Raw genomic sequence first — 26,843 nt, 5'->3', positions numbered from 1 at the left:
GAAAAATAAAAACTCCAGACAAAACTGGTTAGTAGTAATGACTTTTCTCTAAAAAAAAAATGTAAGCGCTACAACATTTACCACACTCAGTATGGTGTGTATGGTCTGTACCTGCCACAAATGCAGCACTTATTTCCCATAAACATTGGGGCACACAAACAACAGGTTTTACTGACAATTCATATATTTTTCAAAAATAACTAGATAGTAGCAATGGAAAACATCCTTTTAAGTTCTAGTTGTACTTATTCTCATTAAAGGAATCCCACTGAAACTATATTGAAGAATAGAATCTGCATTGTCAACTCTTCAGAAGAATCTATGATACATATAAAGGTAAAACTCCTGTGTTGAGATAAAAGCACTTTAATAGGGCAGAAAATGAAGGGTCAATAATAATACTGATAAAAGAATATACAAAGCAAACGATGCACAATGCAACTGCTCACCACCCACTGACCAATGTCCAGCCAGTCCCTGAGCAGCTGTCCCACCCTCAGATTTATATTCAGCACGATGTCATCTGGAATATCCCTTTGGCACGTTGAGTGTGATGTTCCAGCTCTGTCCCCTTGCAGCTTCTTGCACAGTCCCAGCCTCCTCACTGGCAGGGCAGTGCAAGTAGCCAAAAAGTCTTTGACTTGGTGCAAGCACTGCTCAGCAACAACTGAAACATCAGTGTGTTATCAGCATTATTTTCATCCCAAATCCAAAATACAGAACTATACCAGCTATACAGAACTACAAAACTATGCCAGGAAGAAAATTAAAGCTATCCCAGCAAAAACCGGGAGAAGATATTGCAGGGCATCTAAAGTATTAAGACAAAGGATATGCTGACCTGACCTGTCTTTCTTTACCTTTCCTTCTTCAATTCCATTAAATAATCCAAAGGAAAGAATTTTTCAGTGAAATTTATGTTAAATCTGCAGAAACAATGTTGAAAACAAGGCAAGATGAAGTATTATCTTCCCTTCTACAACACCCACAGTTGAAGATCATCACCCACAGCTGTTCTGCCTTCAAGTGCTTGATTTTTTAACAGTTTAAAAATCTCTCCAAACTCACAAGGAATTTCTTTTTAAACAGCTTTACTAATTCTTGCATATCCCCAAAACATTTAAATGGATGTAGTAGATGCTGTTTGAGACCTTTATGTTCTATAGCAGACATACAGGTTCTATTTACAGAGGTTCTACGCATCTCTGTGTCAATGCATCCTCAAACACAGGATTGGGATTCTGTCAGCTTAAAAATAATGAAAATTAATTTTGATATCAAGATGCAATAATGACCTACACGTGATTCATATTCATGTGTTAGTATTAAGCATGGTTATCAATGTATATGTTGATATGAAAACACAAGACTCAGCAAGCACAGGAGATCTTATTGGGATGCATATATCAACTTCCCCAGAGAGGAACAGCATTTTATTCCTCCAAGGGTTAATAATTTGCTCATAGTTTAAAAGAGATGGCACCTGCTCTGCCAAACACATATTTGCATTTCCAAAGAATGAAAGCAGTAAACTAGACAAGGGGAGGAGTGCTGAAACTTTCCCTGAATAAATTAAAGATTAATAATCTCTAAGGGGAAGGGTTGAAGCATTTGAATCTGAATGAAAACTGCAGAACATGCCAAGAAATATGTACACGAATTGGCAAACTTTTCCTGCTTATGATGCTTTCCAGTGAAAGCTGGCCAAGAAAGTAAGTAAATGCAAGAGGAACCAGGCCTTGACCTCACAGCAAATCAAAGGAGTTGTACCTTGTCAGAATACATAGAAAATTCAGATCTGATTTTAGTACAAATGAAATAAAAACAAAAATATCTTTCAGTTCTGTAATTGATGTCATTATAAATCTATACTTCAATGGTAGTTTATTTTGGATTTTGCAAATAATGCTTTTTTTTATTTTTCTTAAGATGGTAGGTGAATTAAGGACAAATTACAGAAGTTTTCAAGGTTTCTAGATGATGAAAGCATTACTCCACCCCCATAATAGTGGCTATCCTTTTATTTAGGGTCCTGGACTAATCATGTAGAATTCACTGTCTTAATGCATCATCGTATTAGAACACCAAAAGGGTAATGGCTCATCTCTTCCTTTGGCTGGACAGAGAGTTGCTAAGGCAGGATTTGAAAATAAAAAGCTTCACTGAATGACCAGTTTATCAGGAACGTACCCTGAACTGAAATTAGGTGAGAGGGAGTATGGCTCAAACCCTGAAGGAGTGTTCTTCAGAACTATAATATCTTTTATATAGCTCATGTGTTTTCATTAGTTTCCTCTACATCTATTTGCTCGTTAAACTACACTGAAATATGATTGTTTTATTGTTATTTGGAAAAGCTTATTTGTACGACTCTACAAATTCTTCTGTTATTGACATATGATCTACTCTGACCTCCAGCTCATCAGACCTCAAAATAAGAACACACAGAAATCCTTCCTAGAGACTTAAATTTCTTCTTGTTCATTAGAGTTTCAAGTAGATGTAAGTATTGGATCATCCATCAAGCTTATTTTTTTCAACACCAACACAGACGTGTAACAGTTACCATCCCAGTGCACTGTGTAATATAGGGTAGAAAAAACATCTTGATCACACATACAAGTAACCTCACAAGCTGGTTTTACAGTTTCTGGATGCCTGTGTTATTTATAGGAAACAGTCTTTGACAGAATATAAAGCTTTTCTATGAGTCATTATTTTGAATACACAAAGAATTTTCATAACTGAAGATTGTATTTTACTACGTAAGGAACACCAACCAACCACCTGGCACTTCAGGTTTAAAGAAGAACTAAACTACTGTGTTTAACTACACCTAATCTTCAAAGCTGGGAGGTTTCCCCAGGATTCCTCCAACCATTTTATTTTACGAAGAAATGGTTGTGTCAACAGCACTAACCCTAACAAAGGGCAGTGCAAAGTTTTCTCTCTGTTATATAAAAGATCACACTGTCTAGACGTTTTGAATTCTTTGACACAGAAGTTGTAAGGCTGTACAAACACAACCCTTTTCATGAGCACTTTTAAATTTAAAAAAGGCAAAATGCCCCATTGCCCCTCATGAGCAGAAGTCGCTGTAGTACTATATGATTTTATATTTACAGCAGCAAAACTAAAAACTGTTACTGGAATATTTTCTATCAATAAGGAATTAAGACAGAGACTTTTTGAGAAAAGTGTATCACCGACATTTTCTTAAGACATAAAGAAAAATGAAAGTATTCCAAACTACTTGTTTATTTGGATATATTTAAAAATAGGTCCTTTGATATTTAACTTCTGGTATGTAGCCCATTCTACGGAACTATTTTTAAGGCTATTTTACTTCATGTTTATTTTCAGCAATGGATGGAGAAAATTTGGTACATTCTTAAGAGTTCAATTCTCCCTTACACTTTTTCTTCTAGTTGAGAAAATATCCAAGGGGACAATTTATCTCACCCAAAGCCAGATGCCTTAAAATTAGACCTTAAACTGTGAAAGAGTCATGCCAGCCAGGCACCCTTTATAATGAATTGAGAGACCTGGATACATCCAGAATGTACTTCAACTGACCTATATAGAATGCTCATCTTTAAATTAAAATTTCCCTCAGCAGGTGCTTTTGTCTTTCCATTAGCAATAATAGGAGAGACAGAAGGTAACCAGATGGTATTTAGATACTGAATATAGGACAGAATAGTCCCATTTATGTATTTTTAACATCTTCAAAACTTTTAACTCTAAACGATGACTAAATGATCGAAATATGAACAAATAGCCAAAGTAAAAATCTTCAGGAAAAAATACAGGACTATAAGGAAGCAGCACCCTGGTTACATAAAAAAGATTAATCCAAGTTTTAAATTTCTAATCCTAAAACCTTTTACTAGGATTCACTAGCTTAGTTTCTTTGACATTTTAGAAAAAAAAACTCTTTGAAGACTAAACTTGGAAAAGAAAAAAAAAGAATATAAGGAAAGTAACCATTAAATTTCCTTTTGATGCTCAATTTATTCCTGTCTGTACTCACATAGTTGTCAATGTTCATCTACTTCAGTACCATGAGTTTCGGCTATTAATTCTATTATCTCTTTTTTCTCCCCTCCTTTTTTTCTTTTCTTTTTCCTTCCTCCCTTCTTAAAAACATCTTTCTGGGGTAATATTACCTCTCATTCAGCTGATGAATGCAACCATTCATGCAGACAACATGAGACAATCCACAATTAAAAAGACAAACGATGCCAGGGTAAAAAAAGGAGCAGACTCGTGAGTCTTGGATGCAGTGGTTCATGCTGCTTACGCCTAGGCCAGCCTCCACAGACTAGATTTACCAGACATCACCTTTCCTTTCAGAAGGCAGGACTGGAAAGCCTGATGACTTCACATCATCTGTGATTCTTTCCTGGGCTGATACAGCTGCCTCACTATTTGCCATTTCTCTTTTCTACTGAAATTCAACTTGTCAACCATCTAGGACCACAAACATGCAAACGTGTATCTGCATGGAAAAGCCACCTGTGTGACAACAGTGCTCAGGATTGATTTCAGGTAATTTCCAAGCACAAACTAGTGTAAACATGAGAATTGTCCACTTCAAGACAAATTTATACCAAAATTAATAAATTTGACTAAATGCTTTTCCTCTACCCAATATGCTTTACAAGACAAAGAGCATCAAGTTTCCATTACGCGTGTGAGTTCTTCGTGTTCCATTACTAAACCGCTACTACATTAGAATGCTTCATAATGTCCCTAAAGGCAACCAAAAGGGAAGCAAAGCACCGTTTCACAGCAGAAAGCTCACAGTGCAACATAAACCTTCCTGAAAACTGCATTATATATCGTTTGGGACTGCTCCCATTGCAAAGACTAGAGAGTGAGGTACTTAACCACTACTGAACACCAGACACCCCGCTGAATGTCTAATATAATTTAAAAAAAAAAAAATCAAAGCAAGTAATTAAGATGTGGCTGAAAAGTCGAATGAAAAAAATTAAATCATTCACGGCATTTATATTAACTAAAGATTTCTGCCTTCACATATAAATAGTTCATTTGTGAAAACTGAAATCCCTAACAGACAAGAAAAAAGAACCCAGAGGTCATTTTGTTTACGGTTTATTATAGTAAATACCAAATATTATCTAAAAACGTTAATCTGTCACCGCAACTGGAAGCCTAATTAGTAACACTGAACTGACAAATGTGTTTAAAAGTTTGCTTTTCTTTATTTATTTTTTTAAAAATAGTTTAGGGCAGCACAACAGTGTCAGATTTGTACACTTACATTCCAAACTGGTGTTAAGGGGTTGGACAAGAAATCATTAAACTGCCTTCAAACACTTATACTTGTTAAGTTTTTAAACTTGTGGCAAACTAACTGAAGAAGACTACATCCCCTCAGGCCTAAACTGCTGCAAACATTATTCAGAGAAATATTCTATTTTCTTCAGAAACAATTAAAAAACGAAAATGTGTTCTACGTTGCATAGAGCTGTTTTACTGGTTGTCTGGGGGCAGTTATTCAACTTGATTTCAAGTAAACAAACAAATAAATAAATATTTGACAATTTCTTAAATTGACCTAAATACCTTACCTGCATCAGATCATTTCTATCCATAGTAAGAGCATCATCAGCGTAATGAAAACTAGGTTGGATTAAAAAACCAGTTTCAAAGCCAAGATTTATAACTTTTTCCATTCTTGAAAGTAAGTTACTAAAAGTAATTACAAACATCTAACTCTTTTCAGTGAGACCCAGCATGTCACTTCTTAAGCTTTCCTCCAGTACTGTGAATTTGCTGGTTCAGCTGTAAAGCTAGTCCTCAAAGAGAAACTTATTAATATAATATTGTACCAAAGCTACAATTATGGACAACTAATTGTCCTACATCTACTATTACTGTTACTAATTGTTTTGTAAGTGTCACGGGAAACAATGGACGAGAGCTCCCTGACCGAAGGAACTCGCAACTTAAGGTCAACAGATCCTTTATGTGGAATTCTACTCGCAGAAATAATTTCTTTATTTTTAAACATTTCATACCATCCATTATTGATTAAACTGGCTGTGAAATGCTGTAATTCCTACAGAATAAGACTTAGAACTCATTCCGCACAGGCATAAAAAAATTGTGAATGATATCCAGAGCAAGCCTGGTCCATTTTATTGACTTATTTGTTGCTTGAGACAGCATTGCAAAGCTAAAGTGGCAACTCCAGAAGCAGGATGCAAACTTTACTTGCTAGCAACAAGAAGTAGGGAGCTGGAATCCAAAACTAATGCTTTCAGGAGGCCAGCAAGGCACTCTGCTGACATCTCCCAGATTTCCCACCATACCTTTAAATAAACATAGATAAACTTTCCCAGGTACCTTCTCATTTCCATGGGTAAAAGGCTATCCGAAATTCTTTTGTTCCTGCACACTGAACCACAAAACAAGACCTGTTCTTTCTGTATCCCTCTCCCTTTTAATTGTTGCACTCTTCCATAATTTTAGATACAGATGAGAATGTTTCATCACATGCTTTTCATAACAGTCCACAGCTCTCACCATGACAAAAGATGGGAAGACACGCTACGAAGACAGATACCATCATGTAAAGTGCCATTTGCAAAAAAGTTAATTGTAACCAAGGAAACATCAATAATCAAGGCTTTAAAAATACGTTTTAAAATTGTATGCAGAAGGCTTATCAATAAACTAATAAAGGTCATAACAATTCAAAGAGAATGAAACACACATTATCTAGATTCAAGGAACATTCAGGAAGCATCTGGACAATGCTCTCAGCCATACGGTTTAGGTTTAGGTAGTCCTACGAGGAGCAGGGAGTTGGACTCTATGATCCTTAATGGGTTCCTTCCAACACTGAGATATTCTATGATTCTATGATGTAAGCTGTTACTACCTATTACATTAATTCTAAAGCATAATTTCAACACATTATCTTTCATTCTATAGGTGTCATTCACAAGAAATTAGTGCTACTAACAACAAGCACAAAGCAGAAGTCCAGTCTAGCTATCCTGCTATCTGATTTCTAAGTTTTCAAATATTTACCTAGTTACTACCTTTGCTCCCAAATATACTCTGTTTATACTCTGCTTTATCAAAGTGCTGCTCTATTCTTTTCATTCCTGTTCCAGTGAACTTACTCCACTGGCAAGAGGTACCTAGACCTGTTCCATGAAGTGTCACCTGAACGACACTTAGCTCCAGAGCAGAAATGGTGCAGAATGTCCTTATAAATCAAAACCTGATGTCTAGGGCTCTTCAAAATGGATATTAACTTTACTATAGAACCATTAAGGCTGGAAAAGACCTCCAAGATCATCAAGTCCAGCTGTCAACCCAACACCACCATGTCTACTAGACCACGTCCCAAAGTGCCACATCTACACATTTTTTTTTAACACCTCCAGTGATGATGAGTCCACAACTTCCCTGAGCAGCCTGTTCCAGTGATTAGCTACTCTTTCAGGAAAGAATTTTTTCCTAATTTCCAATCTAAATCTCCCCTGATGCAACTTGAGGCTATTTCCTCTCATCCTATTGCTAGTCACCTGGAAGAAGTGACCAACACCCACTTCACTCCAACCTTCTTTCAGGTAGTTGTAGAGAGCGATGAGGCCTCCCCTCCGTCTCCTCTTTCCAGATTAAACAACCCCAGTTCCCTCAGCTGCTCCTCATAAGACTTGTTCTCCAGACCCTTCACCAGCTTCATTTCCCTTCTCCAGACACGCTCCAGCACCTCCATGTCCTTGTAGAGAGGAGCCCAAAACTGAACACAGCATTCCAAGTGTGTCCTCACCAGTGGCGAGTACAGGGGGACGATCACTCCCCTAGTCCTGCTGGCCACACTATTGCTGATACAAACCAGGATGCTATTGGCCTTTTTGGACACGTGGGCACATTCATGTTCAGCCAGCTGTCAACCAGCACCCCCAGGTCCTTTTCCACAGGAAAGTTTCCCCCAAGCCTGAAGTTTTGCATGGGGATGTTGTGACCAAAGTGCAAAGCATCATACAATTGACCATGGCCCATGGATCCAGCCTGTCCAGATCCCTCTGTAGAGCCTTCCCACCCGCAAACAGATCAACACTTCTAATCACTTTCAAACTGCATAAACTCTTCAAAAGTAACTTATCTGTTCATTTATGCATTGCTCATGAACGCTGTTCCTCAAATGTTGGAGACATCTATAGCAGTTCACAGAAGATGACTTCAGTTTGTAAGCAACAGTTTGTATACCTTTCTTATTCCTAAATAAATGGTAGAAAGTTTATTTGTTTTCCTGCTTAAGAGCAGCAACTGCAGGTTTTTTTCCAGGCACCTAAATCAGATCAACAGCTTTGGGCCCAAAGCATCTCAAATCCATAGCATAAAACATCTCACTCCACACAGGTTTCAGATCTTTGAATAATTGCTTCAGGACTTCCTTACTGTGATAAACAGTGAAGTATTTCCACCTTAACAAACACACAAGAGACAACATAAGCCACAGGAGGAAAGCACTGCTCGGTGATGCCCCACGTTTCTGATGCTTGTTTTCATTCTGTACCACACAGGTATTTCGGGCTGTGAGCAATACTGGATCATCACTTTGGGGAGAAACAAAGAACTTATTCCCTGCCAATTTACCAATAAAACATAGCACTGGTCCAGTCATTTGGGAACATGCATTAGATTCTTGGTATGTTTGTTAGTTTTTTGATGCATAATGACTTTTTTAATACATGTGGATGCATTATATCATTCAAGTGCAAAGAACAAAACTACTATGTTGCTACATTAGGTCACCAGACCTGAATGGGAGGATCCTGGTGGATTTAAAAAAAAAAAAAAATGCTGGAAACATTATTTCTCCTGCAAGAATTATTTTTTCCCTGCCCTGTTGCATTGTCTTTCTTATTTTATGACATGGATTTTACAAGTGTATTCCATCTGCTTTTTACAGTTCCACCAACCAGATAAAGCTGCTTTTGAAAATTAATAAAGATCTCACTAAATTTGTAGAAAAGCAGTCAAAAAAGCAGTTTGATAGGAATGGTTGGACTCGATGATCCGGTGGGTCTCTTCCAACCTGGTTATTCTATGATTCTATGAAACAGAACGAATTGATTGAAGACCATATAATCTGGCTGTTTAGCTAGGGAAAAATAAATACTTATGAGACAGTAACGTGGAAAAAGTTCCATCCATTTCAAAACCAAGATACTCACAATGGAAAACGTAATTACATGCAAAAGAAAAGTCTTTTCAAGAAAATTAATCAGAACAACACTGGACCACACAAAACAGGAATGAGGAGTAGCTAAATTGGCTTCAGATATGCAAAAGTTCTGTCAGTTATTACATGATTTTTCATTCCTCCTTGAGAAGATCTTCAAGGAATCACAGAACCACCAGGCTGGAAAAGAGCTCTGGCTCATCAACCATCCCCACCTGACGCTAAGCCATCAGATAGCTCGTCTGCCACATCCACGCTCCAAAGTTTCAGGTTTAAAGCTCCATCTTGCACCTTTCCCCCCGGCAGCCGCGTCCCCAGCCCCGAGCAGCGCTCGGGCTGCCCGAGCCCAGCGGCGCCGCCCCCGGCACCGGCGCTGAGCGAGGCGAACCCGCGCTCCCTCGGACCCGCGGAGCGCAGCGCGGGGACCTCCAACTTTCACCGCCCCCCGCGCCCGGCTCCGCGCCCGCCGCCTCCCGACTCACCGCAGTGCGATGCGGGAGCAGGATCCGCGCGGCCCTGGGCGGAGAACGAGCCATGCAGCCGGGCGGCCGCCAGCTGCCGCAGCCCGGCCCCGCGGGGACCGCCGCCCGCCGCCGCCTCCTCCTCCGCCGCCTCCACCTCCCGGGAGCGCGCAGCGCCCGGCTCGACGCGCCCGCGCATCTGCCTTTCTAGCCGGGCCGCAGGGGGAGGGGACGGGCGGCTCCCACGCGCGGCCCCTCCCGCGGCTGCGGTACCTGTTGGCCGGAGCCCGCGTCCTCCTCCTCCTCCCTCCCGTCCCGCGGCGGCTCCGCGCTCGGGGACGCCCGGACCCCCCCCCCCCCCCGCCCCTCACCTCGCGAGGCGACACTTACCCAAAGTTTCGCGGGTCCCCGCGAGGCCGAGGCGGCGGCCGCGCAGCCGCGAGGCGCGGAGGGGCCGCGCACCTGCCGCCGGGGCGGAGCGGAGCGGGGCGCGCTGCCGCAGGGGGATGGGGGGGGGGGGGTGAGGGGGGAGGCGGGAGCGGAGCGGAGCGGCTCCCGGGGACGCTGCCTCCTCGCCGCCGCCGCGGCTCCCCCGGGGCCGGCCCCGCAGCCTCCGAGCGGCCCCGCCGAGCTGCCCTCGCGGATCCCGCAGCCCCCGTGGAGCCCGCGGCCCTCGGGCACGTGCCGGGGAGGCTCTCGGGGGGCGGCGGCGCCGGGGCCGCTACGGAATCGCGGATTTACTCGGGAAAGGAGGGAAAGAAAAAAAAAAAAAAAGAGAAAAGCGAGTAGCGGCGGCTCTAATAGAAAATCGGTGTCCTCATGCCGGTGCCTCCCGCTTACCGAGGCGCAGGTCGGACTTTGCGCGGCGGGTTCCTCGCGTGGCAGTTTGTCTGCACCGGAGACTGTCGGATTCCTACCGCTGCCCAGCCCCCGCGTGCGCGGAGCCCCGGGAGGAGCAGCTCTGGGACAGGAGCCGGGGCCCCGGGCAGCTGCACGGCCCCGGGCTCCTGCCTGCAGTCCCGTGGGTGCTCGATAGCGCTAGAAAGACTTCGCCTTCCGAACCAGAGAATCATAGAACCACCAGGTTGGAAGAGACCCACTGGATCATCGAGTCCAACCATTCCCATCAAACACTAAACCATGTCCCTCAGCACCTCGTCCACCCGTCCCTTAAACCCCTCCAGGGAAGGGGACTCAACCCCCTCCCTGGGCAGCCTCTGCCAGGGACCAATGACCCTTTCCGTGAAAAATTTTTTCCTAATGTCCAGCCTAAACCTCCCCTGTCGGAGCTTGAGGCCATTCCCTCTCGTCCTGTCCCCTGTCACTTGGGAGAAGAGCCCAGCTCCCTCCTCTCCACAACCTCCTTTCAGGGAGTTGTAGAGAGCAATGAGGTCTCCCCTCAGCCTCCTCTTCTCCAGGCTAAACACCCCCAGCTCTCTCAGCCGCTCCTCATAAGGCCTGTTCTCCAGCCCTTTCACCAGCTTCGTTGCTCTTCTCTGGACTCGCTCCAGAGCCTCAACATCCTTCTTGTGGTGAGGGGCCCAGAACTGAACACAGGATTCGAGGAGCGGTCTCCCCAGTGCCGAGTACAGAGGGAGGAGAACCTTCAAAAGCCTTTCAGGCAACCTGGATGACACATAGCATAGTGCTACTAATTTTTTATAATAATGAGACCATAGAAGTGTGTACGCACAAAACACTTGACCACGGCTTTTTGTTTATTTCGTAGCTCCATCTGTTCTTCCTCCCTGAAATCTGCATTTAAAAAGTTTAAGTTTGACACAACGCACAACTGCGAGAAATTTTTTTGAATCCTCTTAATTATAGTAGCTGCATAAAACTCACCAGCCAGTTTTTGCTTATAAAGATTCCTTAATTCACCTGGCGCGGTGTTAGTGTCTGTGAATTGGCTTCTAGACAACATGGGAAAAGACGCTCAACTATTCTGAATTAGCGCGTTTCCAAAATTAATTAACACTCCAGCTTTTTGTTTAACAAAAACATTGAATAGATAGAAAAACTTCATGTGTACAAATAAAATGTATTTTTAAATAATATAACACAACAAATACATATTTATACATATACTAAGTGATAAAAAGGCATTTACAATTAAATTTTTAGTATGGTATAGCTTTGATTATCCTTAATAAGCCTGCTATCTATTTCAAAAACAATCCAATAATCTCTCTTCCTATACAAACAAAACAAAGATAAACAAAAAATTTTCTATATCTTTGGAAAAATATGTTTTAGGAGGTGTAGTGTCACACATATTAGCCTTTAAATTCAGATCCAGCAGTCAACCTTATAAATATCTTTCCAATTGGCAGCTTCATAGTAGCACATGACAAGTACTTGGCTTTAGTCTCCCATATTTAATATATTGCTTTCCCTTTAAAACTGATTTCAAGACATTCTTTTTCTCACAGGGAAGGAATTCAGTCTCAGTATATTTGAGCCTCAAGTTACTAAATATGGATCAAAACACCCAAGTGTTTAGTGAGTGGTTACTTAATTGTGGTAAATCAATCCAGTACAACACAAAAATAATATGCAATAATGTGCTTGATGTAATCGGGTTGAGGGGAGGTGCGGAGGAGGGAGGCTAGTCTTGAATGACCATGTTGCCTTAAAATCGGTTTCAAACCTTCTCAGTTACATAAGATGATATTAAAATGAAAACTGCAGTAAAATTATGTTCACATTTACAACCGTTTTTTACTATAGTACATAACTTTTGTGTATTCACATGAGTTGAGCCTTTACTGTTCTCTTGTTGCTTATTGAAATAGTGTCCAGCTTAGTTCCTATTTAAATGGAAAAGGTCCAGCAAGTTCATGCGTGATGTGCAATGACAATTCTATTGACATATGTAGCTTTAAAACTCCAAAGTTAGTTTTGAGGTCTTGTGACACAAGAAAATTAACCCCGCCATTAAACATTTGATTTGCTTTAGGAAAGCAGCGACCCTTACAAACGCCAAAGCCAACTCACTACAGCTAAGCTGTGAAAGATCAATGTAAAATACATCAAACTAGAGGGATATTAAGATTTTTTTTTTGCACTCGAACAACACTTAAGCAGGTTGCTATCCACATGTCTGGGCTGAGGAATACGGCTGATGGGTAAGAGCTGCTTTCTCAGCGTAGAGCTCGTGGCAGCGTTTAGGAGGAGCACATTCACGTAAGCAGCTTTGTTCTGGTTTCAAAGCAAAACTGGGGTCTGTTCTAGAAGCAGGATGCTGCCCAAACTGTGCATGCTCCTCCTGCCCTCTCCTGCTTTAATCAAGCTCCTACCATAAGCAGATTAAAATATGCACAGAAAGTTAGTCTCTTAACCGCTCACTCCCTCACAGCAAAGAAAATAACAGATGTCTAGAATCCACAGCCAGAATTTTAAATTTATTGTACTATATATTTAGATCTGTGTTTGGATATTTAAATAAACTGTGTTACTGAGCACAACTGTAGGTTGCTCATTTAATTGGCTTTTATTTTGAACTTGGGGTACTAAGTTTTCATACCATTCACAAAAGACAAAAGGACCAAACTCAAGAACCTTAATAGCAGAACCAGCTCTCAATCTCCAATAGTTTTTTTATTTGCTAGTGAGAAGTTGCAGCAATATAGTCATCTGCAGTTACTCTATATTAGTCCTTTTGGTAGAAACAGGATTTGGTCTTCCAAATCTGACTTCAGTGGTCGCATGTCTATACAGTCACAGGTGCAAACTGTTGAAAAATAGTTTATCTCCATGTGAATTCGGCTGAGATAAGAGCAAGTTATATAGAGAGTGAAAATCTGTTTCAGAACATATGGTTATCAGAAACAAATATAGTGCTCCATATTTGTTAAACAAAAAAAAGAATCCTCTCAAAACTTAATTCTTCTCACTTAGGCCATTCCGAGGCCTCTGTGATGGAAATGGGATATAGTGAAAGAACAGTAGTTCTGTATTCTGTGTACTTTCATCAGGAATTATCAGTATGCAGTAGGACTACGCTGCTCCCTCCCAGATATAACAAATCCACAAGCAATCAGTAACAGGGATCCAAAGAGCAGTCAAACCATTTTTTGTGAGAAACAGGATCTTTCACAGATCATACCTACATCGCTCTACATTAATTATTGTAGTGAGAAGGGTATAGTGTAGAATATTCTGTACACTACAGTTAATGCATAGAGTAGCACAGCTATTCACACAGTTCAAGAGGCAAAAAAATCTCGTGAAATACTCAGAGTCATTTGTAGGTCTGCTACCACTCATATTACTGATATTCAGTGTATACAAACATTCTATGGTAGCTAAAGGAAAATGTGCAACAAAGCAAATATTTGCACTTGAGAAAATCAAGGGCTGTTGGCAAACCAGAGAAAATTACATTAATCAGATGAACTACTCTTTTTGAGCCTGTTATCCAGTATACCAGATATTCTAACCAGAACTTTAGCTATTCTTCCATTAGTGAAATCAAGACATAGTAATAATTTTCTTGGCTTTTGCAAGGCTTTCTCCTGCAACATTCACCTGTCCCTGCTGGGATGTTACAGGCTGCATGAGTGGAAACTAGGTAAGTGAGTAACTGTTTGGACTGTTTGGCTCGGAGTGCAGTGGGTAATGGGCTGTGCTCTATTTAGATGCCGACAGCAAGTGGCATTGTCCAGGGATCTATCCTTACATCTTTAAGGATAAAGGATCTGTCCTTACATCTTTATCAGTGGCTTGGAGGATGACACAAAAGAGGGCACGTTCTTCAAGTCTGTAGGTGAAACACACTAGCTGGGAGGACTAATTGGCATGCTGAAGAAGGAACTAAATGCTCAGCCCTGCTCTAGAGAAATAAAAACCCTGCAGTTATGGGGCCAGGCTGGGCGCTGCCAGGCTGGGGAGCAACTCTACCAAAAAAGCTCTGGGGGTTTTGGCAGACAGCAAGCTGAGCATGAGCCTGTAGTGAGCCCTGGCAGCAAAACAAGCCAACATCTTCCTGGGCTGTATGAAAAGGAGCACAGCCAGTAGCTCAATGGGTGTTATTATCCCTCTCTAATCAATATTTTATAGATCATACCTTGAGTGGCTGAAAAGGATCTCAGGACATCTCTAGTAAGGATCAAATGTGAGATTGGACCAAGGGGCTTTATTTAGTTGGATCTTGAAACCCTCAAAGGACAGAGACAGCATAACCTCTGTGGGCAGCCTGATCCAGTGCTGGACTGTCCTCGTGGTAAGGAATTTTTTCCCTACATCCAGTCTGAACTTCTCGTTTCAACTTATGCCCATTACCTCTTGTCTTCTCACTACATAAATATGAAAAGCTTGTTTCTGCCTTCTTGATAGACTCCTCCTGGGTATTGCCAGGCTGCTGCTGAGATATCAGCTGACAATGGGTTGACAAGATCATAAGATCTACATGAAAGGTACCATTGGTTTCAACTGGATGCAGAAATGAGTCTTTAATCACACTAAAAGAGAAATGTTTGTTCAATCTGAAAAGACACTACTTGGTTAAAGACTACCTAAGAATCAGATATCTGATAGCTCACTCATTTTGAAACTATAATATAGAGATTCCTAGGCAATATACAAAATCTTTAGTACTGGACTGGGCGGGAGGTTATGGGCAAAATTTTCTATAGATTTCTTGATGTAGCATTATAGCAGTGACATACATAATTTTTTTTATTACCTTTCACTACATACACATGATGAAGGACGTACAAAAGAAGTGCATGACTAGCAGACATTAAGAAAAAAGATATGTTTGTACAAAGTGTCTCAAATACGGCTTTATATCCTAAAAGATGGGTTTTAATACGTTAATTAGCATGTGTACATTTACTGAACTGTATCAACTGCATGAAAAGATATGACATGTCCTTAAACAGTTGCTGAATCTTAACACACATTACAGAATCACTATTTTTCAACAACCAATGCAATTTGTTATAAGGCAGCTTTTTGTTTTGTTTTAAACCTAATTTAACAGCAATCAAAGTGTAATGTCTTCTGTGTTGGATGGTAATTGTTAAAAAACCCTAATGGCCTGAATTATTAAATTTAGATGCTTTTAGTTCACTGTATGCTGCTTATGCAAAGACCATTCCTGTTACTAAAGATATTTTTGGTTTTGTTGTCATTCTTCTCCTGGTTTCTAAATTTTCTCTAAATTTTGCTCTGCATGTTTAACATCGTGCCTGTATATGTGCTTCCTGCAGGTAGATCAGTGAAGGGGCAGCAGTCGTGTCAGAAAACATAGACATAGAAGAAATTTGTAAGGATAATGTCCCTGCACTATTTCTGATGAAAGGATCAAAGCACAATGGAACTAAGAACAGTTGCTTTTTCTTTGATTTATGAGTTGTCAGAGGTAGCATAAAACAGAATGTATCCCTACACCACAGAGGCGCTATAGAACTTTTACAGATTATTATTAAATATGTTAGTACAAAATGGTTTATGGCAGAGTACAAAGGTGCGGGGCTTACAAAGGTGAGGGAGAAGGATACCGGTTGACTAAAGGACTAAGAAATCAATAATGAAGAGAGAAACAGGAGAAGGACTTATGGGGTGAATTTAATCTAGAAATTTCCATGAAGATACACTCAGTGTAAACCATAAAAGAAGATGGTAACATTTTTCAGATCGGTGCAGCACAAGTTAAGGAATAGAGAGGAAAAACAATATATTGAGAGCTAACAGTATTACCCTTTTCCTTAACTTGAAAAGAATGCCCTCTAAGAAGGTAGTATCAGAAAAAAAGAACAAAAATTATAAGAAATTATTTTAAAATAAAGTTGAAAATACAAACCACATATATGCCTGTTGTTTACGATATTTAAGTATAACTTGCCATAAAACAATCAAGTGAAGTAAAAGAATTCAAAGCGTGCATTTCTTAACTATTTAGATCTAACAAATTAAACCTATTTCATATTCATTAAATGTGTTCAGGAGAGAGGTTTTTGTTTTTTAAAATAATACAGAGAAGGAGACATACTACGTTAGTATGCCAGAGATGTGTATCGAACTCTACTAACCTCAGTATACCTGACTGCAGAGAACAATTAATAACAAGAAAATAAATAATCATCAAGTCTTAAGTTCTTGGGTACTACAGCAATATGTATTCAAGAAATATGTATGTTATTATAATTGAAGTGAACATAACTAAAAAGCAAGATAGATGGTTCAAATTTGGAAAGTTGAAATAACTTAGAAATAGTTAAGAAGACTTATCTCTAAAAGGAAATTGAAAGAAAATAAATAGTAGAAAAGAAAAAAGAACTACTTGCATTTAATTACTTGAAAAGAAAGGTTTTCCAGACAGCTGGTGGAATGATAACAAAGAAGACTGTCTCTGAAGATTAAATATGAAAAGCAGAAAAGTGGTCTCAACAATGAAAAAAAAGTAAAGAATTTTTTTTTTTCGTTATGTTAGCAACAAGGAAGTTACCAGCAGTCCTCAAAAGCAGCTTTGTGTGGATTCAATCAATTACAGAAAGAAAAGAAATCAATAGTGGCAAATGCTGGCTGGCTAGCACTTGTTCTATTATAGCTCTTAAATCTCAGATTCTTTTATAGGTTTTGGTGGAATTTATTAATATTTTTTTCTCCATCTGAAACTGAGAGGTCAGCGTTCTATTTAAGTCAGCTGAACAGAATAGTTTATAATAATGTCAGAAAGGATACTTTGCTGTACCTAAATTAGAGGAACTCCCTAAAGAAGGATACCTTTCTCTTCAGTGTACCTTGTACTGCGGAATTTGCCCACTGATACAATAAGTAATTACTGGTAACGTACACATGAATGTTACAGTGCAGAAGCTTCAAGTAAATTATTTTTTATATACACGTTTTGTTAAATGTTATTTGTAAACTTTGTATTTTTAACACTTCCTCCTATCATTGAACCTCTCTCTGTTTTTAATATGTTCTCATCATGCAGTTGAAAATATCTAACAAAAACATATTCCACTCACATCTGTGGGAACAGATTCGCATACAGATTCAGAGAGAAATTTAGCCATTTATCAATACATCTTTTTCCCTTGTGTTTTGTTTTATAGGACACGTTATTTAGAAAGTTCTGTTCTACTTGCACTACCACAGCTACCAATATAGTATATTCTAGATTTACACTATATAAATCAGATAAAAAGGAAGTGTTAGAATCCTGCAAGTAAAGTGCTCAGTGGCGTGCTCAGACAGTTGTGTTGTATACTTCTATCCTGCTGTTACTTGACTTTGACACCTAGGGTCTACGCGTATAAAACTACCGCTGTGATTTAAGACTGCAATTTTTTAAATCCTCCCTTGACACTAAACATCAAGTATTCAGTCAGTAAAAAAATTTCCCAGCGTAACTAAAGTTCCACTTTTAAAGATGTCCACAAGTTTCTTGTTTTTGTTAGTACTTAGCAGATCTATGCCTAGGCCTCCAGTAGGATATTTTCTTTCATGTCTCTTCTGAGAGACTAAATTTAGTAGCCGTGTTTCAGTCATTCCCAGCGTAAACACACGATCAAGGTCTGTGCAAACCGCAGGGGAACTGGTGGCACTCACTTGGGAATAGAGCCGTAGAGCAGAGAAGCGATGTTGCAAAATTCAGCAGAATCTCAGAATGGTTGAGGTTTGAAGGGACCTCTGGAGGTCATCTGGTCCAACACTCCTGATCAAACAGCATCACCAAGAGCATGTTGTCCAGCAGTTGAGCATGAGATATAAATATCCCCGTTCAGACTTCTCTTCCTGAAGGGACACAAGCTTGCAAATCTTCTCTCACAGGAAAACCTTTGTTGCCTTTGAACACCAACCACACACAAAAGATGAATTGGGCCAGACCCCCAGGAATGGCGTGGTACTGGTACAACTTCAGAAAGGGGCAAGAACCTGATTCTATTTTCTGTTTCTTCTGGGGTCCAGGATGTATTTCCACCTAGGGGTTCCATAAAGCCATGTTTCAAATTGAATTTTGATATAATAATCTAATATTTTTTAACTCCAAAGAATTGGCAGAGATAGAGTCTATCAAGACTGGCGTGAATGTTAAAATCCTGGCGTAGGGGGAGGTGGAGGCTTTGAACCTCTTCAGAAATGGTTTGAAACAAGTATTAATTTTTATGTTGTCACTTCTCATTGTCGTGATAAGTTTTAAAAAGAAATGGTGACGCTTTTGAAAGATTATGTGAATGCCTGTTGGATATGTTCTGAAAGGTCTATTAGATAAAGCTGTTTAAAGGAGTATGATACAATTCTGCTCTTAGCTCTACTTCAAGATTTCCATTAACTTACTTGATGTCTCAACTATGAAGACTAGTGCCAAGTTGGATGCGCGATGTGCAGCCTTAGATTTCTAAGAAGTGTTAAAGAACAGGAGAAATATTGAATTTAGCATTAAGCAGCAAGATGAAAAAACCACGTACGTGGAATTAGATTCTAAATATTTGCTCTAATTAATCAATCATGTAAACTATTTTTAGAGTTCCTCTGATGTGAATACTTATACAGTGGCCAGCACAATGGAGTATCAAATCTGATTTGCTCTGTAACATAATCTGAGTCCATGGGAGTGTGTATAGTCATCCAGCTTATGTAAAATCCAAACTTTTAGAGATTGCGATTGCTTTTTTTTTTTTTTTTTAATATAGAGGACCTGCATTGACCACTTCCTGAATGTGAATCTTAATTACACTTTTATGATAATTATTTTATACTCAGATTTTGAGTACACCAACTAATATAATGCTTCCTCCATTTTCTGTAGTTACTGTAGGAGTTTTTATTATATTTTAGTTTCAAAGTTTTTGCAAAATTTTTTCAAAGTTTTGTTTCAATGTATAATAAACACTTTGATGAGCCCTTATTTTCAAGACTAGTCTCCATGTCCTGAATTAGCCTCTCTGCTAATATGAATAAACATGGACAGCCCATCTCAAAACAGTCCTGATGCTGAAAAGTAGCCCTGGTGGAGAGGAAGGGAGATATCATCCTTCTCAACAATTCCAAATAGTGCTGCAACCAGCAGAGCTGCTATGATATATGTGGATCTCCAGTAATATATAGAGAGGGTCTTCTCCAGCTCCTTAAATCCCCTTCAGAAAATGTAAATACGGCTTGCAATTTCTGAAGTTCAACTTCCTCCTGGGTTTTTGTGTTTCAGTTCTGTGATGGTCATCCTAAAGGTATGATGCAATTTTTTTTGTATTTTTTTTTTTAGAGATAAGTGTGAACTCGGCACTTATTCAAGTGGCACTGTGCTTTTAAAAGTAGCTTTCAGTTTGCTTTTAACAAGGATGACAGAATATCTCATGAAAAATTCATTATTCACAAAGCTGGTTTTAATGTTAGAAAGACTAAGACACATATCAGCATCTTATTAACTAATCCCCATTTGATTTAGTGGAAATACTGAATTTAAAATAGCTGAAGTATTGTTACAAGTTTATCCATGCTACTTTATATCATTAACAGGGTCTTCCTCAGGAATGGATTAGCAGGTCAGTATAGATGTAGCCATTACTGGTATCTGCTTGCTATTTCGTTATTGCAAGTTATCAGAATCATAATATATAGCACTATAAACTTTCATACACAACATCTAATCCAGCTGTGACACAAATAGCAATCAAAGAGCAGGAATAACAAAGAAAATATTTAGGTACAGAAAAATAAATTAAGTAGGACACCAGGGAAGACCAGGAAGTGGGCTATTATTCTCTTGATATATTACAATTTAAAAAAAAATATTCAGACCACTTCTGGAAGAACAGTAGTTCTGTATAGCATTAAGTACTACAAAGTGTTATACACTGGCCAAGGAACTAAGGACTAACTGAAGCTGAAAGTCTCTGAAATATAATGCCAATTAGAAAAATAAGTTCCTCGTGTCTAACTCTTAAAAAAGTCAACGTATGATCTAATAACATCATGACTAGAGAGGGCTTTCTTTTAGCTTGTCTTTAGCCAGGTTCAAGTTTCTTAAAAAAAAAAAACTATTTCTGTGTTCCTACTCCGTATAGGATTTATTTTTCAATAATGTTTTAATACAGTGGTCAATTTTAACGAAATTTGACACATAAGTAAGAAGAACAGAATAACAGGAATCTTATGGACGATAAATTTGTATAAATTTTATGAAAGCCAATAACCGAGGAGTTAAGAGACACTTAGTTTAATACCTTGACTGGGAGAAAGGTTTCAGAAAATAAGAGTGAATCCAATGAACTATATGGAAAGAGTAATGAAGGTTGACCTTAAGTATAGAGGTCAGAGAAAAAGCTGAGGGATGTGACCAGGTGAAATGACTCATACTAACTTTCCACATTTTTAAGAAACTAAATAATGGCAAAAAGAAAATACAAAAATAACCTGAAAATGTAAGAGAAATAGAAAGTTTGTTTAATCAGTTGTAAATTAAGGAGAATTTTGAAATGTGTACAAAAAACCCCAAGATAAGAACACAGAGAAATTCCCCAGGTTATAATGCTCCCTCTGTCCTCATCCATTTTCTTAATAATTATGCCTAAGCTAGAAAAGAGATATCCTAACAGTGAATTTGGTATATATTTCATGTTAAATATCTTCAAGGCCCATAAGGAGGTTATGCAATTTTAGTCATATTTGACATTAGATATCATGCAGGAAAAAAAAAAAAATGAAGAAGTGATGAGACACAGTCTCCAGGAAGCAGGCGGTGAGATATTACTTATGCTAAGATACACGGTGCTGAGAAGCTGCAAACTATAGTAGTAGGTCAAAATCTGAGATATTGCATCTGAATTCAAGTTATGCACCTGAATAAGAAGTATTTAATTTTAATTCTTAAAAAAAAATAACCTTGAAAAACTCCTTCTTACTAAAAGGTATTCAGAATAATAGTCAAAGCTATGGAACAGTAGTGATAAGTGCGGTTGTAGTTAGAACCCTACCAATTTTCCTAGCTGAACTGATATAACAGATTAAAAATTCAAAAAAGTTGCATAATTCACAAAATAACTAAATCATTAGGACTGACTGTAAAATCACTTGCAAAGAAGCAACACTGGTTTGCTGATGCCCAAGTCCTCTATTACTTTCTTGCAGCACAATGAGCTGTCAATAGAGATTTAGTCCTTTGAAAGGGTCTTCTCATTACATTAATCTTCTTAATAAAAGAAATTACTTTTCTAATTCCCTGCTGGGCTATTAAAATATAATCCAGTACCAACTGGAGAAAGAGTAGAGTATTAATCACTTCAATTGATATTTGGACTGAGCCCATAACGTCAGAACCAAAGCTACGGCCCTGGAATGAGACTAAATATATTAAAAAAAGATGTAGAACCAAGAATTTAATAACTGTAATGCAGGAAGAAAGTTACTTCACTGCTTAATTATAATTAGGTTCCCCTTAAATTGCTATATTTTCAAAAACAAAGAAAAAGAAGAAACAGGAAAAGCAGTAGCTTTTCCTTGAGATAGTTAAAACAAGTAGTGAAGGGCAAGTGTATTCTACCAAGACTAAAGCAGATGAAAGCAAGTTTAGTGGTCTCACTGAAACGTTGAGACTTTTATTCCTGTAATATCAAATTTCGTTCCTGAAATTTGCAATTCCTGGAAGAGATAATGTCTGGGCAAAAGTTCCCTGAATTTAGAGCAGATTTTAGAGGTGTATCTGCATGTGCAATCTTGGTGCTGTATAATGACAGCTGAAAGATTTATTTATTTTTTCCTCTTTTGCATTGGGCTGCAATCAAATATCGAGTGATTTCCATTGAGAAAATGTGTCCTGTGAAAAGCACACTGGACACTGATTAATAGGTGGAAAACACTGAACAAGCATGGATTTTTTATTTTTTTTTTCTGTTCCCAGACACTCCATGTTCACCAAAGGGGTGTTGATATCTGGTTCCTGTGGAACGATCAGCTGCTGCACTAAGAATAAAATAAAAAAAAATAGATGGGTTGCAAAACAAATAGAAGTTTTCAAGGTGCTTCTTTAATTAAGCTAGTTATTAATTTTCATTAAAAATGACCAAGATTTTGTGATCTAAAAAACTAGGATGTTATAGTGGAATGACAAGATCTCTTCAGTTCCTGGTTGTGATTCTGACTTGCGGGATAATTCCTGTTTCTGTTATCTGAGTTCTGGTTTTCCTCTCATTTGTCTTGTCTAAGTGTGAATTAGGTAGAACTGATTTTTTCAGTATAAAACCTGGCATACATACAGTATGATTCACTAGAGGCTTATGAAATTCTGGTGACAACTCGGAGACATCCTGGAAGCACTAAAATAACTAGAAATCAACCCTTTTGGAAATCTGTGCCTCCACATAGGCTAGAAAGGGGGGTCTCTAAATTTTTCCTGGCTTTCTCTTTACAAAACCAGAAACACTGAAAACAGTGAATATGAAACCCCATACTTAATTAACTTTCCATCTAAACTCATTAACTAAATTTCCATTAGATTACAGTGAAATTTCCTTCCACAGAATCATTAGAGTAAGTTGAACAAACTACTCGAAAAATACAGCAGGAAGAATTTTACCTATGTAAGTTTTTTTTAAATTTTGTTTCATAACAGGCTGCCTTTATTATTTACATTTTGCCCTAATTCTTGTATTTAAAAATCATATCTATGTCAGTATAGCTTGTAATTAATTAGAAGATATTCTACACTAGCCTAATCATCACATAGAACTGAGGACAGATTAAAAAAGAAGCATAGTTAAATAGAGTAAGAGCCTCCTTACAGTTTTAGCTGTAAACAGCATAGAATACTACCAAGCCGAGTACCTGGGTTTAAATCAGGACTTCTAATGCAAGATTTGCTATGGACTGACTGCTAGTCTGCTCAGAATTCAAAGGATAAAATTGCTTTGGGGACGTGAACATAAAGTAGCAAGTATTATATGTTAAATGATTACACCACGGGATATTCTATGATCAGCTTCACTGCTGCCTCATTATGTTTTGATAGCGATACTGAAATCATTTGTGTCTTGCAAAACGAACCTTCGGCCTTGGAAAAACAAATGAAAGTCTCGTATGGTTATTCATGAATTAATAATAAAAACCTGTTCGCAACTAACAATTTAAAAAGTGAAAATGTGTCATCAGCCCTCTGAATCAGAATTTTGTGAAAAATGTCTCTTTCTAATACTGATTCATTGCAAATTCTTCTACATTTATAGTAAATTCTACATCTGGCACTGAAGTTGGAAAAAAGGCTCGTTCACAACCCACAGCATCATAGAAAGTGGATTTAAAAACCCGCAACAAGCTTATAACGTAAACCTTAAGGATTATTGAAGTGAGATTTAGCTCACGGTTTAAGATGACTGGATTTCCATTACAGTCAGTGAGAACAGAATCAATGCAGAGTATAGAACCTGGAGATGCTCAGTGACTCCAGTGCAGATGTCTACTTCACAGCGAGCCAGACGTCTTTGTAGGCTCAATCAACCAGACCCTTACTGGCTGTAAGGGGGATGCACTTTTTTGCACCTAGGCACCTACATATGAACATGTCAATTCCAGTGTCTCAGTCTTTAAGCTACTTTTGTTGTTCTCTGTCACTAAGCAGTTCTTTGGAATTGTGTTTAAAATAGAGGAAAGGAAGAGAGTTCTTTTTTCTTCTTATTTTACAGGACTATTTGACTTGCATTTTTTAATGATATTCAGACTGTACTTAATTAAAATGGTGTATGCGGCCCTGGCCTCCCTGCAATTAACTGTTTTTTTGCAAATCAGTAGCAGTTCCTTTTAACTCAATGTGTTTGTTCTGTCTCTGTGGTATCACTAATACTGCAAAACTTCTGGTTTAAAAATTTGTATGAGGGCAATGGTACTTTTGCCACTCTAGTTTTTATGCCTTTTTGTAGATGTCACAGCTAATACCTGCAATTCTATGACCTGAGACATCTCAGAAGGGCCCTGAGTCTTAAGTGTCTCACGGAGTTGGTATTTCACATTTTTCTTACAGACAGGCAGTTTTTATGACTTCAGAATGCCCATTGAGGCCAACTACCTTTGGGTCAGGCAACAGGGCCCTTCTAGGAGTATCTATTGTCACCTCTGCACTTGGTGAACCTCAAGAGCAGCAGGCACAGATGAAATGTCGTGGTCAGATGTGATGAGTTTGAATTTTACGTGGTATGGTCTGAACCATGAGACCCTTACAAGATCATGAGAAATACCCACTCTGGTGTCTCAGAGGTGCCACAAAAAAAAAAATAAAAAAATCCAGAATCTAAATATTTTGTGTAGGCAGATAATTTACCAGTGTAGCCTTGTCAGGAGCTTGTTCCAACACAGCAGTATAGAGAGGAGAGAATGCATCCTCCCGGAGCTGCATCAGTTAGGGAAAGAGTTATTTGTTTTTTTGAAATATTGTCTTTTTAAAAGCATTTAAATTTAATAATTGTAATGTGTGCAAAAGGAAGGAAAAAGACAATATATTATCATACATGTGTAAAACGTTGCCAAAGATAAACTGTATGATGCAGAGCACTATTCTGCTGTTTTATCAAGTACTTGATTTACCAACGTGTTCTGATTTAACATGGACATTTGAAGGAGAGCACTCAGCAGCAAGAATACTACCATGGTCTGTTCTGTATTCTAAACATGCTTATCACCCATGGCTCTGCATATCTTCCATTCATTTATAACTGTGGAACATGAGGAGGAGAACAAAGCAGTTTAATTACCTGATGGATTTGAGCTGGGCGGCGCATGGTTTCAAAAACTGGTTTTTTTTCTGGATTCAGTTTCCTTAATCTGCAAGTTAAAACATTAGAAATGTATTTACCTATGAATTATAACACTAAATAACAGGTATGGCAACTGTAACTTTGTTAAATAAAATCTCTTACTCTTACCATTAATGAAGTTCCATTGAAATCAAGATGTTTTCATCAACAAGTCAAAAAAAAAATTAAAAAAAAGTCTGACAACAACAAAAACCCTCAAACCAACCCTGCATTGTAACAGCCAAGACTAATGGAATTACTACTCTAGACTGGTTATGAAACAGATGGAAATTTGTAAACCAGAGGGAACTGAATCATTTTGAAGTTACAGTAAACCAAGGTTCTACAGTAAACAGGCTTCTGTTGGTGTATGTTGGAGGAGTGTAGAAGTGCAAACAGTTTACAGCAGAAAGGTCGGAGATGACAGTTTCTCTAATCTTAATTTTCCTTATCCCGCATATCCCTCGATATTCCTGCTAAATTCAGTCTTTGCATGTAAGGCATATTTGCAAATAAATTTAGTAGAAGTGTTATTCATATATGCCTAGCATTATGTTTAATCATCATAGGACAGCAATCTGGACCCATATTCTACACCCACTGAATGGCACACAAATTGTGTTATTCTACCACTAACGCTTTGGCAGTTTACACAGCTGAAAATGGCTTTGTCTGCATCTTGGATAACACGTACTACCTCCCATCAGCAGTTTTCCATTCAAGCTTTAATCAAAACAATACACTGAGCATTCACATGGGGCATTAGATAAGCCTTTTGCTAGAAGCTGACTCAGAATCTCCCCATTCATTCAAATGTTTCTGGAAAAATTCATTTTAACTAAATGCACACATTTTCACTGCTCAGAAAGTTTATTGTATGAAGGTGAACTTGCTGCAATAGCGCAAGCCTTTGTTCGTATTGCCAACTGAAGCAGAAACAGACCCAGAAAGATCAGAGGGAAGTTATATTATTGCAATTATAAACCTGTTTTACTGATGTTACTAAAACATATTTCCCAATGATTCAGATACAATTTATTCCTTTTCACTTCATACTTCTTTGATCATCAATAAATTTTCAAATGTACCCAGCAGAACTAAAGACTAAGAATACAAATTAAAGGGCTTTGTTAAAGAAAAAAAGCTAACAGTGATTTACTTTTATAAGAATTATCTGTAACTCTTCATCTTGTTACTAGTATTTAACAGAGTTGTTTACTCTATTAACATGTTTAAGGATGTCAGCGGAATGAGGAATTATTAAACTTCCATACACAACGTGAAAAATATTGACATTATTGACATCAAAAATATGTACTGTTTCTATCAGCACCAACATTATAATGGTACCATCTAGGGTGCTTTAGGATTATGTTATTGATCTGTAGAGAAGTAGTATAGCTTGACAATAAA

At 38.5% G+C, this 26,843-nt stretch overlaps 1 protein-coding gene across 8 annotated transcripts in view; it reads right to left on the bottom strand.

The window, feature by feature from the left end:
* DGKB (diacylglycerol kinase beta) overlaps positions 1-26,843 on the bottom strand; it is a 408,380-nt gene that overhangs the window by 306,558 nt on the left and 74,979 nt on the right. Inside the window, exon 1 of one of the 8 annotated variants that reach the window (XM_069860358.1) lies at positions 9,721-9,738. The exons of the other annotated variants lie outside the window; for them this stretch is intronic. The gene's annotated coding sequence lies outside the window, so the exon portion shown is untranslated. Of the gene's footprint in view, positions 1-9,720; positions 9,739-26,843 lie in introns of those variants that run through there. 8 annotated transcript variants of the gene reach the window in all.

Source organism: Phaenicophaeus curvirostris, chromosome 6, assembly GCF_032191515.1.
Source record: "Phaenicophaeus curvirostris isolate KB17595 chromosome 6, BPBGC_Pcur_1.0, whole genome shotgun sequence".
Classification (NCBI taxonomy): Eukaryota; Metazoa; Chordata; class Aves; order Cuculiformes; family Cuculidae; genus Phaenicophaeus; species Phaenicophaeus curvirostris.
This window is presented reverse-complemented; position numbering and strand designations above follow the sequence as displayed.